Below are 16,337 nucleotides of genomic sequence, written 5' to 3' on the forward strand. Positions count from 1 at the left end.
TTGATGGCAATCTGTCCTGCTGCCTCCCAATTGACAGCACATCAGGCCTCAGCCTGCTAAGTGCTTGTCCTGGGCTCCAACATCGCCAGTTGCTGCTCATAACTGACTTTGGCACGGGTACTCCCTCCTGCCCAGCTTGGTTCCAGCCCTGCCTGCTGTTTCCGGGAAGTGTCAATGTCAGTTTGCCACCCCAAGTTGCCATGTCGTGTTGCGGTTGGGTTAGCCGAGGCTAGGGTGCCAGCAGTTTAGGTGCTTCCTATGTGGACTGCGGGTTCTGGTAAGAAAGGTTTGTTCCATAGTGCCAGTAGGACAAGCACCCCCTGTAGGACTGTGTGATTCGGTAACTGCGGCCAGCTTGCGGCATGCCAACTTTGCTTTTCAGGGGTAACTTCTGATACCCCTCCGGGTTCCAGCACCGTCAGCTGGTTCTCATCAGAGCCTTTGGCCTAGGTGCCTCCATCTCGGTATCCGAGTTCCAGCAACGTCTGCTGGTCCTTGGTAGTGCTTTGTAGCACAGGTACCTCCTGCTTAGTAACCGGGTTCCAGCACCGTCAGCTGGTCCTCGGTTGTGCCATTGGCTCTTATTCCTTCTGCTGCCCCTCCGGGTGCCAGCACTGTCAGCTGGTCCTCGCTATTTCCATTTGCTCTTGCAGCTTATGCTACCCCTCCGGGTTCCAGCACCGTCAGCTGGTTCTCGTCAGAGCCTTTGGCCTAGGTGCCTCCATCTCGGTATCCGAGTTCCGGCAACGTCTGCTGGTCCTTGGTAGTGCTTTGTAGCACAGGTACCTCCTGCTTAGTAACCGGGTTCCAGCACCGTCAGCTGGTCCTCGGTTGTGCCATTGGCTCTTATTCCTTCTGCTGCCCCTCCGGGTGCCAGCACTGTCAGCTGGTCCTCGCTATTTCCATTTGCTCTTGCAGCTTATGCTACCCCTCCGGGTTCCAGCACCGTCAGCTGGTTCTCGTCAGAGCGTTTGGCCTAGGTGCCTCCATCTCGGTATCCGAGTTCCGGCAACGTCTGCTGGTCCTTGGTAGTGCTTTGTAGCACAGGTACCTCCTGCTTAGTAACCGGGTTCCAGCACCGTCAGCTGGTCCTCGGTAGTGCCATTGGCTCTTGTTCCTTCTGCTGCCCCTCCGGGTGCCAGTACCGTCAGCTGGTTCAAGAGGACAAAGAACAGGAAGACAACCACCAAGATGCAGAACAACAAGAGAGAGAAGACAAAGAAGCATAAAAAAAACAAAGCAGAAGAACATTAAGCATAAGACTAATACTCTGAGCAAATTATATTATCTTATTTATAAGCAGAAGAAGACTAAGCAGTGTATGGGGGTGAGTCCGTTCCTCCTCGTGGTGCCCCTGGAAAAGGCCTGCTTCTGCAGGCCAAACTGAACGCGGACAAATCCTGTTGTAAATCTTTTGTGACAGGCAGAACGGAAGGTGTAAACTTCTAACTTTTCTAGATAACAACTACAGGAATGCCTGACACAAACAAGAATATGATGAAGAAGAATAGGAAGAAGATGAAGAAGCTGAATATGTAGAATAATAATTGTTGAATAAGAAGAATATGAAGAATGTAAGAAAAGGAAGAAGAAGAAGAAGAAGAAGAAGAAGAAGAAGAAGAAGAAGAAGAAGAAGAAGAAGAAGAATGTAAAAAAAGGAAGTAGAAGAAGAAGAAGAAGAATGTAAAAAAAGGAATAAGAAGAAGAATGTAAAAAAAGGAAGTAGAAGAAGAAGAAGAAGAATGTAAAAAAAGGAAGTAGAAGAAGAAGAAAAAGAATGTAAAAAAAGGAAGTAGAAGAAGAAGACATACATGTCTGGCAAAATATAAATGAGGCTAACATAGTCAATATCTTTGTAACTCCTAACATCTTTAAAAAAAAAAGTTTAATTCCTGCTATTCCATTTGATTGGGCTAAACCTCTATGGCTTTAATGTCTCCTCCACCTCCCACAATACATTCTACATTATTCTTAGTTGTTTTTCTTCATGTAGAATTAACCTACAAGGAAAGAAAGGGGTTTTTTTAATTCTGATATTTTATCCCCATTGACTTGCATTGGTTCCCGGTATCGGAATCGGCGATACCGATACTTTTTTTTAAGATCGGCCGATCCATTCCGATCCGATATTTTCAAGTATCGGCTGGTATCGCTCAACTCTAGTTTTGAATGAAGAATCACATTTCTTGGTAAAATCATGCAGGATTGAAATTTTTGATGGTTTTTTACTCCTCTCAACAGCCCAAACAAGTTTCTAAAAGGATGAGTTTGCAACTACTTTACTTTTGGAGAAAATTCAAAACATTCATTATTCAATAGGGCCCAAACTATCAAAAACCAGCGGTTTCAATGAACACACATTTCTTGGTAGAATCATGCAGGACTGAAATTTTTGATGTTTTTCTACTCCTCTCATGAGCCCAAACAAGTCTCTAAAAGCATGAGTTTGCAACTACTTTACTTTTGGAGAAAATTCAAAACATTCATTATTCAATAGAGCCCAATAGCAAAAACCAGCGTTTTGAATGAAGAATCACATTTCTTGGTAGAATCATGCAGGATTGAAATTTTTGATGGTTTTTTACTCCTCTCAACAGCCCAAACAAGTTTCTAAAAGGATGAGTTTGCAACTACTTTACTTTTGGAGAAAATTCAAAACATTCATTATTCAATAGGGCCCAAACTATCAAAAACCAGCGGTTTCAATGAACACACATTTCTTGGTAGAATCATGCAGGACTGAAATTTTTGATGTTTTTCTACTCCTCTCATGAGCCCAAACAAGTCTCTAAAAGCATGAGTTTGCAACTACTTTACTTTTGGAGAAAATTCAAAACATTCATTATTCAATAGGGCCCAAACTATCAAAAACCAGCGGTTTGAATCAACACACATTTCTTGGTAGAATCATGCAGGACTGAAATTTTTGATGTTTTTCTACTCCTCTCATGAGCCCAAACAAGTCTCTAAAAGCATGAGTTTGCAACTACTTTACTTTTGGAGAAAATTCAAAACATTCATTATTCAATAAAGCCCAATAGCAAAAAACAGCGTTTTGAATGAAGAATCACATTTCTTGGTAGAATCATGCAGGATTGAAATTTTTGATGGTTTTTTACTCCTCTCAACAGCCCAAACAAGTTTCTAAAAGGATGAGTTTGCAACTACTTTACTTTTGGAGAAAATTCAAAACATTCATTATTCAATAGGGCCCAAACTATCAAAAACCAGCCGTTTCAATGAACACACATGTCTTGGTAGAATCATGCAGGACTGAAATTTTTGATGTTTTTCTACTCATCTCATGAGCCCAAACAAGTCTCTAAAAGCATGAGTTTGCAACTAATTTACTTTTGGAGAAAATTCAAAACATTCATTATTCAATAGAGCCCAATAGCAAAAACCAGCGTTTTGAATGAAGAATCACATTTCTTGGTAGAATCATGCAGGATTGAAATTTTTGATGGTTTTTTACTCCTCTCAACAGCCCAAACAAGTTTCTAAAAGGATGAGTTTGCAACTACTTTACTTTTGGAGAAAATTCAAAACATTCATTATTCAATAGGGCCCAAACTATCAAAAACCAGCGGTTTGAATGAACACATTTCTTGGTAGAATCATGCAGGACTGAAATTTTTGATGTTTTTCTACTCCTCTCATGAGCCCAAACAAGTCTCTAAAAGCATGAGTTTGCAACTACTTTACTTTTGGAGAAAATTCAAAACATTCACTATTCAATAGAGCCCAATAGCAAAAATCAGGTTTTGAATGAAGAATCACATTTCTTGGTAAAATCATGCAGGATTGAAATTTTTGATGTTTTTTTACTCCTCTCAGCAGCCCAAACAAGTTTCTAAAAGGATGAGTTTGCAACTACTTTACTTTTGGAGAAAATTCAAAACATTCATTATTCAATAGGGCCCAAACTATCAAAAACCAGCGGTTTCAATGAACACACATTTCTTGGTAGAATCATGCAGGACTGAAATTTTTGATGTTTTTCTACTCCTCTCATGAGCCCAAACAAGTCTCTAAAAGCATGAGTTTGCAACTACTTTACTTTTGGAGAAAATTCAAAACATTCATTATTCAATAGAGCCCAATAGCAAAAACCAGCGTTTTGAATGAAGAATCACATTTCTTGGTAGAATCATGCAGGATTGAAATTTTTGATGGTTTTTTACTCCTCTCAACAGCCCAAACAAGTTTCTAAAAGGATGAGTTTGCAACTACTTTACTTTTGGAGAAAATTCAAAACATTCATTATTCAATAGGGCCCAAACTATCAAAAACCAGCGGTTTCAATGAACACACATTTCTTGGTAGAATCATGCAGGACTGAAATTTTTGATGTTTTTCTACTCCTCTCATGAGCCCAAACAAGTCTCTAAAAGCATGAGTTTGCAACTACTTTACTTTTGTAGAAAATTCAAAACATTCATTATTCAATAGAGCCCAATAGCAAAAACCAGCGTTTTGAATGAAGAATCACACTTCTTGGTAGAATCATGCAGGATTGAAATTTTTGATGGTTTTTTACTCCTCTCAACAGCCCAAACAAGTTTCTAAAAGGATGAGTTTGCAACTACTTTACTTTTGGAGTAAATTCAAAACATTCATTATTCAATAGGGCCCAAACTATCAAAAACCAGCCATTTCAATGAACACACATGTCTTGGTAGAATCATGCAGGACTGAAATTTTTGATGTTTTTCTACTCCTCTCATGAGCCCAAACAAGTCTCTAAAAGCATGAGTTTGCAACTACTTTACTTTTGGAGAAAATTCAAAACATTCACTATTCAATAGAGCCCAATAGCAAAAATCAGGTTTTGAATGAAGAATCACATTTCTTGGTAAAATCATGCAGGATTGAAATTTTTGATGGTTTTTTACTCCTCTCAACAGCCCAAACAAGTTTCTAAAAGGATGAGTTTGCAACTACTTTACTTTTGGAGAAAATTCAAAACATTCATTATTCAATAGGGCCCAAACTATCAAAAACCAGCGGTTTCAATGAACACACATTTCTTGGTAGAATCATGCAGGACTGAAATTTTTGATGTTTTTCTACTCCTCTCATGAGCCCAAACAAGTCTCTAAAAGCATGAGTTTGCAACTACTTTACTTTTGGAGAAAATTCAAAACATTCATTATTCAATAGAGCCCAATAGCAAAAACCAGCGTTTTGAATGAAGAATCACATTTCTTGGTAGAATCATGCAGGATTGAAATTTTTGATGGTTTTTTACTCCTCTCAACAGCCCAAACAAGTTTCTAAAAGGATGAGTTTGCAACTACTTTACTTTTGGAGAAAATTCAAAGCATTCATTATTCAATAGGGCCCAAACTATCAAAAACCAGCGGTTTCAATGAACACACATTTCTTGGTAGAATCATGCAGGACTGAAATTTTTGATGTTTTTCTACTCCTCTCATGAGCCCAAACAAGTCTCTAAAAGCATGAGTTTGCAACTACTTTACTTTTGGAGAAAATTCAAAACATTCATTATTCAATAGGGCCCAAACTATCAAAAACCATCGGTTTGAATCAACACACATTTCTTGGTAGAATCATGCAGGACTGAAATTTTTGATGTTTTTCTACTCCTCTCATGAGCCCAAACAAGTCTCTAAAAGCATGAGTTTGCCAACTACTTTACTTTTGGAGAAAATTCAAAACATTCACTATTCAATAGAGCCCAATAGCAAAAACCAGCGTTTTGAATGAAGAATCACATTTCTTGGTAAAATCATGCAGGATTGAAATTTTTTATGGTTTTTTACTCCTCTCAACAGCCCAAACAAGTTTCTAAAAGGATGAGTTTGCAACTACTTTACTTTTGGAGAAAATTCAAAACGTTCATTATTCAATAGGGCCCAAACTATCAAAAACCAGCGGTTTCAATGAACACACATTTCTTGGTAGAATCATGCAGGACTGAAATTTTTGATGTTTTTCTACTCCTCTCATGAGCCCAAACAAGTCTCTAAAAGCATGAGTTTGCAACTACTTTACTTTTGGAAATTCAAAACATTCATTATTCAATAGAGCCCAATAGCAAAAACCAGCGTTTTGAATGAAGAATCACATTTCTTGGTAGAATCATGCAGGATTGAAATTTTTGATGGATTTTTACTCCTCTCAACAGCCCAAACAAGTTTCTAAAAGGATGAGTTTGTAACTACTTTACTTTTGGAGAAAATTCAAAACATTCATTATTCAATAGGGCCCAAACTATCAAAAACCAGCGGTTTGAATGAACACATTTCTTGGTAGAATCATGCAGGACTGAAATTTTTGATGTTTTTCTACTCCTCTCATGAGCCCAAACAAGTCTCTAAAAGCATGAGTTTGCAACTACTTTACTTTTGTAGAAAATTCAAAACATTCATTATTCAATAGAGCCCAATAGCAAAAACCAGCGTTTTGAATGAAGAATCACACTTCTTGGTAGAATCATGCAGGATTGAAATTTTTGATGGTTTTTTACTCCTCTCAACAGCCCAAACAAGTTTCTAAAAGGATGAGTTTGCAACTACTTTACTTTTGGAGAAAATTCAAAACATTCATTATTCAATAGGGCCCAAACTATCAAAAACCAGCGGTTTGAATGAACACATTTCTTGGTAGAATCATGCAGGACTGAAATTTTTGATGTTTTTCTACTCCTCTCATGAGCCCAAACAAGTCTCTAAAAGCATGAGTTTGCAACTACTTTACTTTTGGAGAAAATTCAAAACATTCACTATTCAATAGAGCCCAATAGCAAAAATCAGGTTTTGAATGAAGAATCACATTTCTTGGTAGAATCATGCAAGATTGAAATTTTTGATGTTTTTTTACTCCTCTCAACAGCCCAAACAAGTTTCTAAAAGGATGAGTTTGCAACTACTTTACTTTTGGAGAAAATTCAAAACATTCATTATTCAATAGGGCCCAAACTATCAAAAACCAGCGGTTTCAATGAACACACATTTCTTGGTAGAATCATGCAGGACTGAAATTTTTGATGTTTTTCTACTCCTCTCATGAGCCCAAACAAGTCTCTAAAAGCATGAGTTTGCAACTACTTTACTTTTGGAGAAAATTCAAAACATTCATTATTCAATAGAGCCCAATAACAAAAACCAGCGTTTTGAATGAAGAATCACATTTCTTGGTAGAATCATGCAGGATTGAAATTTTTGATGGTTTTTTACTCCTCTCAACAGCCCAAACAAGTTTCTAAAAGGATGAGTTTGCAACTACTTTACTTTTGGAGAAAATTCAAAACATTCATTATTCAATAGGGCCCAAACTATCAAAAACCAGCGGTTTGAATGAACACATTTCTTGGTAGATTCATGCAGGACTGAAATTTTTGATGTTTTTCTACTCCTTTCATGAGCCTAAACAAGTCTCTAAAAGCATGAGTTTGCAACTACTTTACTTTTGGAGAAAATTCAAAACATTCATTATTCAATAGAGCCCAATAGCAAAAACCAGCGTTTAGAATGAAGAATCACATTTCTTGGTAGAATCATGCAGGATTGAAATTTTTGATGGTTTTTTACTCCTCTCAACAGCCCAAACAAGTTTCTAAAAGGATGAGTTTGCAACTACTTTACTTTTGGAGAAAATTCAAAACATTCATTATTCAATAGGGCCCAAACTATCAAAAACCAGCGGTTTCAATGAACACACATTTCTTGGTAGAATCATGCAGGACTGAAATTTTTGATGTTTTTCTACTCCTCTCATGAGCCCAAACAAGTCTCTAAAAGCATGAGTTTGCAACTACTTTACTTTTGGAGAAAATTCAAAACATTCATTATTCAATAGAGTCCAATAGCAAAAACCAGCGTTTTGAATGAAGAATCACATTTCTTGGTAGAATCATGCAGGATTGAAATTTTTGATGGTTTTTTACTCCTCTCAACAGCCCAAACAAGTTTCTAAAAGGATGAGTTTGCAACTACTTTACTTTTGGAGAAAATTCAAAACATTCATTATTCAATAGGGCCCAAACTATCAAAAACCAGCGGTTTCAATGAACACACATTTCTTGGTAGAATCATGCAGGACTGAAATTTTTGATGTTTTTCTACTCATCTCATGAGCCCAAACAAGTCTCTAAAAGCATGAGTTTGCAACTACTTTACTTTTGGAGAAAATTCAAAACATTCATTATTCAATAGAGCCCAATAGCAAAAACCAGCGTTTTGAATGAAGAATCACATTTCTTGGTAGAATCATGCAGGATTGAAATTTTTGATGGTTTTTTACTCCTCTCAACAGCCCAAACAAGTTTCTAAAAGGATGAGTTTGCAACTACTTTACTTTTGGAGAAAATTCAAAACATTCATTATTCAATAGGGCCCAAACTATCAAAAACCAGCGGTTTGAATGAACACATTTCTTGGTAGAATCATGCAGGACTGAAATTTTTGATGTTTTTCTACTCCTTTCATGAGCCCAAACAAGTCTCTAAAAGCAAGAGTTTGCAACTACTTTACTTTTGGAGAAAATTCAAAACATTCACTATTCAATAGAGCCCAATAGCAAAAATCAGGTTTTGAATGAAGAATCACATTTCTTGGTAAAATCATGCAGGATTGAAATTTTTGATGGTTTTTTACTCCTCTCAACAGCCCAAACAAGTTTCTAAAAGGATGAGTTTGCAACTACTTTACTTTTGGAGAAAATTCAAAACATTCATTATTCAATAGGGCCCAAACTATCAAAAACCAGCGGTTTCAATGAACACACATTTCTTGGTAGAATCATGCAGGACTGAAATTTTTGATGTTTTTCTACTCCTCTCATGAGCCCAAACAAGTCTCTAAAAGCATGAGTTTGCAACTACTTTACTTTTGGAGAAAATTCAAAACATTCATTATTCAATAGAGCCCAATAGCAAAAACCATGGTTTTGAATGAAGAATCACATTTCTTGGTAGAATCATGCTGGATTGAAATTTTTGATGGTTTTTTACTCCTCTCAACAGCCCAAACAAGTTTCTAAAAGGATGAGTTTGCAACTACTTTACTTTTGGAGAAAATTCAAAACATTCATTATTCAATAGGGCCCAAACTATCAAAAACCAGCGGTTTCAATGAACACACATTTCTTGGTAGAATCCTGCAGGACTGAAATTTTTGATGTTTTTCTACTCCTCTCATGAGCCCAAACAAGTCTCTAAAAGCATGAGTTTGCAACTACTTTACTTTTGGAGAAAATTCAAGAGGGGCGTGGCTTGCAGGGGAGCAGAGCAGTCGTGTTTTCGGGAGCTCCTGCTCTTCCCTAACTTAAGCTAAAAGAAGATTGCTTATTTGTGGAGTAATTGGACTGCAAATCAAAGAGAACATGCCTGGACGAAGATATAAGAAGAAAAAAGCGGCCCCATGGGAGAAAAAACACTTTGCAGGACTAAGAGGCTCCGGTGAGGCACCCGACCTAGGCCTTCCTCATGCTGAAGGTAAACAACAGAGGCCGCCACAATATTCTAATCACCGGCGGGGTGGAGGAGGGGAGGAATGCCCACGTGGAGTCCTGACAGCATGCAGAACGACAGCGGTGAATTCCCTTGCATCTGGCGCGGTCCCTGCTTCAGTTGATCGGAGCGGGGGGCCCGCGGGGAGAGCTGCGGCTGTGCAGTTGCGGGGAAGCAGCGGCAGTGAAGCTTGTGAAGCGGTCCCTGCTTTGACTGATGAGAGAGGGGAGACCGTCGTGAGAGCCGTGGCTGTGCAGCTGCGGGGAAGTAGCGGCGGTGGAGCTCCTGCAGCGCTGCGGTGTGGAGATCCTGCAGCGGTGAGTTCCCCTACTTGTGGAGCAGTCTCTGCTTCGGCTGCCGGGAGCGGGAGGATCAGGATGAAAGCCGCAGCTGTGCAGTTGCAGGGAAGCAGCGGCGGTGAAGCTTGTGGAGCGGTCCCTGCTTTAACTTATGAGAGAGGAGAGACCGACGTGAGAGCCGTGGCTGTGCAGCTGCAGGCGCCGCGGTGTGGAGCTGCATATACATCATCTTTGGGCCTGCAAAGAAGAACTCCAGATCCATTGGGAGTTTACACAGGAACCAAATCTTCGGCGGTGGATTCTTTTGTTCTGGCTTCAGTTGAGAGGTGCGGGGGAGCCGCGGCTAAGCCGCTACAGAAGAACATCAAAGAGAAATCTCCTGCAACACCGCCTTATGAACCGGCCGGTTCACCCTTTGTTACTGAGCATATGAAACCATCAGGAGACCAAACAGTGAGTGGGGTGTTGGCGGAGGAGCCCCCTGGGCTTAGTGCGGTCCCAGCTGTAGTTGTTAAAAGCCCGGGAAATTCAGTTGGAGTCATGGCCGTGCACCTGGGGGAGTATGGTTGTGGGGAAACCTCTGCATTGCCGCTGCATAAATATGCCGAAGGTTCATCTTTAATTACTTCTACTGCAACTTTAATAACCTCTAACGCATATCCCAACAGTGTTTTGCGATGCGATGCAGTGGAATTTATTCCGGCACATCCGTTTAACCAGCAATTAAATGGGGAGACAAATATAAAGCCACTACTGCATTGTGGGGGGGTCCCATCCCCCTCTGAGCTAGGTGATAGTGTGGAGCCTCAAAATGATATTAATAAGGGTCCACAAAAAAATGGATCTTTGCATTCGCCAAAAAAGGGGTTGGAGCAACCAGTTTCTGTTTCCACCAAACAATCACTGGCTGATTTCTGTTATAAGCTTTTTGCAGACATTAATAAAAAAACTGATGAGGACATTAGATCTAGACTCAACAATTCTGAAATTAAAGACCTGTCTCCTTCTCCTCCTCCTCTTCCTACTACTAACGCAGATTTAAACCATAACAAATCAGATATATCGTCTGATGGCGGGGAGGAGTCAGAAAGTGTTTGCTCTGATAGATCTCTTGAGGAGGTGGTCTCTACTATAAGCTCAGAAAGTGACTTGATTGATAGTAGTGTTATGGATGAGGCATTTTCAACATGTTCTTTTAATTCGGAGAGTTCTGTCGGCCATGGGGACTCTGGAGACGAGCAGATTTCTAACGAGGATAAACCTACTATAGCTAAAAAGAATAATGATGCTGATACTGAGGAGACATCTCTTGATTTATTGTCGCTGGACAATATAATGGTTTCTGGGGAGTATCCCGCTGACGATTTTCTGGTTAAATTATGCAAAGCTTTCTTGACCTCATTGAATGGCCTGGGAGTTGTCGGTGGGGGAGACTCGGGAACTGACAAAGTTAAAGCAATAGGAAACTTGATTAAGCAACTCATGAAGGACATATTATTGATAGTAGTCAGCGATAATATAATAAAACCTAACTCCACACCTGACATTTCTCTTCAAAGTGCAGAATCTACTTCTAAAAAATTTGAATTCTCGTCTTCTGAAAAAGCTTCAGATTTTCATGAACTCTCGGACTCTGTGAAGAAAATACAGAATGATATTGCCTCTTTTAGATGCTGCTTGTCCAATTTTGAGGATTTAAAGAGAAAGAATAATATAAAAATCAGAGGCATTCCTGAGTCAATCCAACCATCCCGACTTAAGGAGTACGTCTCTTCAATGGTGTCTTATTTAGTTCCGGAAACTAAAGGGAAAAACCTTATTGAGAAAATATTTAGGATTAGAAGACCTTCTTCTTTGCCACCTGATCTAGCCAGTGATGTCATCGTTTCATTCTATCCTAATTGGGTGAGCAATACCCTCCTTGGCGTATCCAGAGATTCAAACTTCCTCTCGTCACCTTACAGTAACTTAACTTTCTTCAAAGATCTATCCAGATTCACTATACAAAAACGCAGATCATTTTTCCAGACAACAACTTGGCTTCGAAATGCTCATATTAGTTATAATTGGACCCAATCATCAACATTACTTGTGAATTTTGCTTCCAAGTTGGTTCACATTCGATCTCCGGAGGAGGGTTTGGACTTCCTTAAAAATACCGGACTGATCCCTATTGTCTCTCCTTCTAATACTCTTCGTCCATCTGCACAGGACCTCCGTCTCCATCATACATGAACTTTGGACTCCCTTGGATCTTCTCTATTGTGGACTGTCAGGGTTTGTTTCTCCTTATTTTGATTTGCAACTGAAATAACTTCAAGATTTGTGGTTGCTTGCTCCACTAAGATAATCTGAGAATAAAAAAAAGCCGAACTTTCCTCCTCCTATTGGTCTTTGGGTACTGGATACTCGGACCAACGCGACAAGTTTGCATATAACATTTGAGTTACTTAAATTTTTTTTGTGTACTAGTATATGTATGCTTGTCCTCATACAATAGGAGTTTATTCACTCCTAAAACACTACAAAGAAACATACTGTTAGTCTTTGTCTTGGCTCTTCTTTATGGGGTTTTTCAATCCCCACTATATCGAAGAGACAAGACACTTTAGTATAGTTTATTTCCCTCCTTTCTTCCCTCTGTTCTACCCTTTGTACGTCTCAATAAAGCAACTTAAAACTTACTCCGAACCCCTTACCCTTCCTTTCCCTTTGCCTTATTGTAATATCTACACTTAAACATCAATGTTAAACTATTGCTGTTATCTTGAAAACTTAATAAAGTTCTTTGAAAATGGAGAAAATTCAAAACATTCATTATTCAATAGAGCCCAATAGCAAAAACCAGCGTTTTGAATGAAGAATCACATTTCTTGGTAGAATCATGCAGGATTGAAATTTTTGATGGTTTTTTACTCCTCTCAACAGCCCAAACAAGTTTCTAAAAGGATGAGTTTGCAACTACTTTACTTTTGGAGAAAATTCAAAACATTCATTATTCAATAGGGCCCAAACTATCAAAAACCAGCGGTTTCAATGAACACACATTTCTTGGTAGAATCATGCAGGACTGAAATTTTTGATGTTTTTCTACTCCTCTCATGAGCCCAAACAAGTCTCTAAAAGCATGAGTTTGCAACTACTTTACTTTTGGAAAAAATTCAAAACATTCATTATTCAATAGGGCCCAAACTATCAAAAACCAGCGGTTTCAATGAACACACATTTCTTGGTAGAATCATGCAGGACTGAAATTTTTGATGTTTTTCTACTCCTCTCATGAGCCCAAACAAGTCTCTAAAAGCATGAGTTTGCAACTACTTTACTTTTGGAGAAAATTCAAAACATTCATTATTCAATAGAGCCCAATAGCAAAAACCAGCGTTTTGAATGAAGAATCACATTTCTTGGTAGAATCATGCAGGATTGAAATTTTTGATGGTTTTTTACTCCTCTCAACAGCCCAAACAAGTTTCTAAAAGGATGAGTTTGCAACTACTTTACTTTTGGAGAAAATTCAAAACATTCATTATTCAATAGGGCCCAAACTATCAAAAACCAGCCGTTTCAATGAACACACGTCTTGGTAGAATCATGCAGGACTGAAATTTTTGATGTTTTTCTACTCCTCTCATGAGCCCAAACAAGTCTCTAAAAGCATGAGTTTGCAACTACTTTACTTTTGGAGAAAATTCAAAACATTCATTATTCAATAGAGCCCAATAGCAAAAACCAGCGTTTTGAATGAAGAATCACATTTCTTGGTAGAATCATGCAGGATTGAAATTTTTGATGGTTTTTTACTCCTCTCAACAGCCCAAACAAGTTTCTAAAAGGATGAGTTTGCAACTACTTTACTTTTGGAGAAAATTCAAAACATTCATTATTCAATAGGGCCCAAACTATCAAAAACCAGCCGTTTCAATGAACACAGATGTCTTGGTAGAATCATGCAGGACTGAAATTTTTGATGTTTTTCTACTCATCTCATGAGCCCAAACAAGTCTCTAAAAGCATGAGTTTGCAACTACTTTACTTTTGGAGAAAATTCAAAACATTCATTATTCAATAGAGCCCAATAGCAAAAACCAGCGTTTTGAATGAAGAATCACATTTCTTGGTAGAATCATGCAGGATTGAAATTTTTGATGGTTTTTTACTCCTCTCAACAGCCCAAACAAGTTTCTAAAAGGATGAGTTTGCAACTACTTTACTTTTGGAGAAAATTCAAAACATTCATTATTCAATAGGGCCCAAACTATCAAAAACCAGCGGTTTGAATGAACACATTTCTTGGTAGAATCATGCAGGACTGAAATTTTTGATGTTTTTCTACTCCTCTCATGAGCCCAAACAAGTCTCTAAAAGCATGAGTTTGCAACTACTTTACTTTTGGAGAAAATTCAAAACATTCACTACTCAATAGAGCCCAATAGCAAAAATCAGGTTTTGAATGAAGAATCACATTTCTTGGTAAAATCATGCAGGATTGAAATTTTTGATGGTTTTTTACTCCTCTCAACAGCCCAAACAAGTTTCTAAAAGGATGAGTTTGCAACTACTTTACTTTTGGAGAAAATTCAAAACATTCATTATTCAATAGGGCCCAAACTATCAAAAACCAGCGGTTTCAATGAACACACATTTCTTGGTAGAATCATGCAGGACTGAAATTTTTGATGTTTTTCTACTCCTCTCATGAGCCCAAACAAGTCTCTAAAAGCATGAGTTTGCAACTACTTTACTTTTGGAGAAAATTCAAAACATTCATTATTCAATAGGGCCCAAACTATCAAAAACCAGCGGTTTCAATGAACACACATTTCTTGGTAGAATCATGCAGGACTGAAATTTTTGATGTTTTTCTACTCCTCTCATGAGCCCAAACAAGTCTCTAAAAGCATGAGTTTGCAACTACTTTACTTTTGGAGAAAATTCAAAACATTCATTATTCAATAGAGCCCAATAGCAAAAACCAGCGTTTTGAATGAAGAATCACATTTCTTGGTAGAATCATGCAGGATTGAAATTTTTGATGGTTTTTTACTCCTCTCAACAGCCCAAACAAGTTTCTAAAAGGATGAGTTTGCAACTACTTTACTTTTGGAGAAAATTCAAAACATTCATTATTCAATAGGGCCCAAACTATCAAAAACCAGCGGTTTCAATGAACACACATTTCTTGGTAGAATCATGCAGGACTGAAATTTTTGATGTTTTTCTACTCCTCTCATGAGCCCAAACAAGTCTCTAAAAGCATGAGTTTGCAACTACTTTACTTTTGGAGAAAATTCAAAACATTCATTATTCAATAGGGCCCAAACTATCAAAAACCAGCGGTTTGAATCAACACACATTTCTTGGTAGAATCATGCAGGACTGAAATTTTTGATGTTTTTCTACTCCTCTCATGAGCCCAAACAAGTCTCTAAAAGCATGAGTTTGCAACTACTTTACTTTTGGAGAAAATTCAAAACATTCATTATTCAATAGAGCCCAATAGCAAAAACCAGCGTTTTGAATGAAGAATCACATTTCTTGGTAGAATCATGCAGGATTGAAATTTTTGATGGTTTTTTACTCCTCTCAACAGCCCAAACAAGTTTCTAAAAGGATGAGTTTGCAACTACTTTACTTTTGGAGAAAATTCAAAACATTCATTATTCAATAGGGCCCAAACTATCAAAAACCAGCCGTTTCAATGAAAACACATGTCTTGGTAGAATCATGCAGGACTGAAATTTTTGATGTTTTTCTACTCATCTCATGAGCCCAAACAAGTCTCTAAAAGCATGAGTTTGCAACTACTTTACTTTTGGAGAAAATTCAAAACATTCATTATTCAATAGAGCCCAATAGCAAAAACCAGCGTTTTGAATGAAGAATCACATTTCTTGGTAGAATCATGCAGGATTGAAATTTTTGATGGTTTTTTACTCCTCTCAACAGCCCAAACAAGTTTCTAAAAGGATGAGTTTGCAACTACTTTACTTTTGGAGAAAATTCAAAACATTCATTATTCAATAGGGCCCAAACTATCAAAAACCAGCGGTTTGAATGAACACATTTCTTGGTAGAATCATGCAGGACTGAAATTTTTGATGTTTTTCTACTCCTTTCATGAGCCCAAACAAGTCTCTAAAAGCATGAGTTTGCAACTACTTTACTTTTGGAGAAAATTCAAAACATTCACTATTCAATAGAGCCCAATAGCAAAAATCAGGTTTTGAATGAAGAATCACATTTCTTGGTAAAATCATGCAGGATTGAAATTTTTGATGGTTTTTTACTCCTCTCAACAGCCCAAACAAGTTTCTAAAAGGATGAGTTTGCAACTACTTTACTTTTGGAGAAAATTCAAAACATTCATTATTCAATAGGGCCCAAACTATCAAAAACCAGCGGATTCAATGAACACACATTTCTTGGTAGAATCATGCAGGACTGAAATTTTTGATGTTTTTCTACTCCTCTCATGAGCCCAAACAAGTCTCTAAAAGCATGAGTTTGCAACTACTTTACTTTTGGAGAAAATTCAAAACATTCATTATTCAATAGAGCCC

Source organism: Dendrobates tinctorius, unplaced genomic scaffold (genome assembly GCF_039654945.1).
Source record: "Dendrobates tinctorius isolate UK_male_01 unplaced genomic scaffold, ASM3965494v1 ptg000125l, whole genome shotgun sequence".
NCBI lineage: Eukaryota > Metazoa > Chordata > Amphibia > Anura > Dendrobatidae > Dendrobates > Dendrobates tinctorius.